At 54.5% G+C, this 1,864-nt stretch overlaps 1 pseudogene; it reads left to right on the forward strand.

Annotated features, from left to right (window-relative positions):
• The first annotated feature begins 7 nt into the window (after positions 1-7).
• On the forward strand, positions 8-797 carry LOC113960979 (annotated as a pseudogene).
• Positions 798-1,864: the final 1,067 nt, after the last annotated feature.

The following is a 1,864-nucleotide window of genomic DNA, read 5'->3' on the forward strand; positions in this document are numbered from 1 at the left end:
CACTGGGGCACGTCCCTACACGTGTAGGGAATGTGGGAAGAGCTTCAGTAGGAGCTCCCACCTCCTCAGCCACCAGCACATCCACACTGGGGCACGTCCATACACGTGTAGGGAATGTGGGAAGAGCTTCAACCACAGCTCCACCCTCCACATCCACCAGCGCATCCACACTGGGGAACGGCCCTACAAATGTGGGGAATGTGGGAAGAGCTTCAGGCAGAGCTTCAAGCTCCTCACCCACCAGCACATCCACACTGGGAAACGTCCATACACGTGTGGGGAATGTGGGAAGAGCTTCAGGGACAGCTCCATCCTCCGCACCCACCAGCACATCCACACTGGGGCACGTCTCTACACTTGTAGGGAATGTGGGAAGAGCTTCAACCAAAGCCCCAACTTGATCCGACACCAGCGCATCCACACTGCTAAACGGCCCTATTTGTGTGGGGAATGTGGGAAAAGCTTCAGTAACAGCTCCCACCTCCGTGCCCACCAGCTCATTCACACTGGGGAGCGGTCCTACAAGTGCTTGGAATGTGGGAAGAGGTTTCAGACCAGCTCACATCTCCTCAGGCATGAGCGGACGCACACGGATGAGAGGCCCTTCCGCTGCACCGACTGCGGGAAGGGCTTCCAACAGAACTCCACCCCCATCACCCACCGGCGCATCCACACCGGGGAGAGGCCCTACAAGTGTGGGGAGTGTGGGAAGAGCTTCACCCACAGCTCTACCTTGACCAGACACCAACGGACCCATTGCTAAGGGAAAGCCCTACCAGTGCCCCGATTGCGGGAAGAGCTTCGGCCGCTGCTTCCACCTTGAATGAAGCCCCTGATGCTGAGGCAACCCCTGGAGTCCAGTGACTGTCAGTCCATCCCTTTCGACCAGAATGGGCCAGTCCCCTTTCACAGAGGCAGGTTCTGCCAACAGAACCCTTCTTGGGAGTGTGTGTGCAGATTCCTGCCTTGGCTGGAGACCCCCCCAAGGTCACTGCTGGAGGTTGAGAGCAAAGATCTCCCCCCCGAGCGTTGGTCTGGGGGTGTTCCATCCATCTCTATTTAAGAATTCTTGCTTTTGTGCCAGCTTGAGTAGAATTGCTTCAACAATTGCTTTAGTGTAGAGCACTGTCCTATCTTATCCTGTACTCCTGGTAGTTTTAGTGTTTCTATGGTGCAGTAAATAATTGTGATGAAGATCTTTTGTCTGATCATTTGTAACCCTAAATAACTCATTTCTATCAATAGATCTGATTTGCCATCATTAAAACCTGGGGGACAAAAGTGGTTCAGTCACACCTCTGTAATTCCTCTAAACTGAAAGTGTTGGCATAATGCAAGGCTGAGATTGGATCCAGCAGCCCCCAGCACCCCACAGGAAGTTGGGAGCTCAGGGGGGCCACCCCCCTTTCCCAACCCCCATGGGACTGCTGGACCTGGCAGACCACCCTCCCCTTTCCAGCCTTCTCCCTGTTCTTCCCACTTTCCCATTGTCCCCTCAATCCCTAATTCCCCCCCCCCCAAAAGTTTTGGGGTCCCAATCCCCACTTTTTGCCCCTCTCTCATGTGGGTGCTGAAGGAGAAAATGAGGCTGCACACACAGAGTTCCATTGTGGGACTTGTCCGCCCATCTTTCCGGCGTCCCCCTTTCATTGGGGTTCCTTTGGAAACAGCGCCTGGGCTTTGTCTTTTAGTCCACTGGAATTCCCAACATCGCCCTAAAGCAGTGCCCTGATCCCACACATTCCCCTCCCCTCATGTGCTGCCTGTGTTCAGCCACCAGAGAAAAACACAGGCTGGTCATGCAGAGTGTTCCAAGTGGTTTCCACTTTGGCAAACAGCACTCTCTGGATGGAAAACACCAGTC

Source organism: Neopelma chrysocephalum, unplaced genomic scaffold (genome assembly GCF_003984885.1).
Source record: "Neopelma chrysocephalum unplaced genomic scaffold, ASM398488v2 Primary Assembly neopelma1_96987, whole genome shotgun sequence".
Lineage (NCBI taxonomy): Eukaryota > Metazoa > Chordata > Aves > Passeriformes > Pipridae > Neopelma > Neopelma chrysocephalum.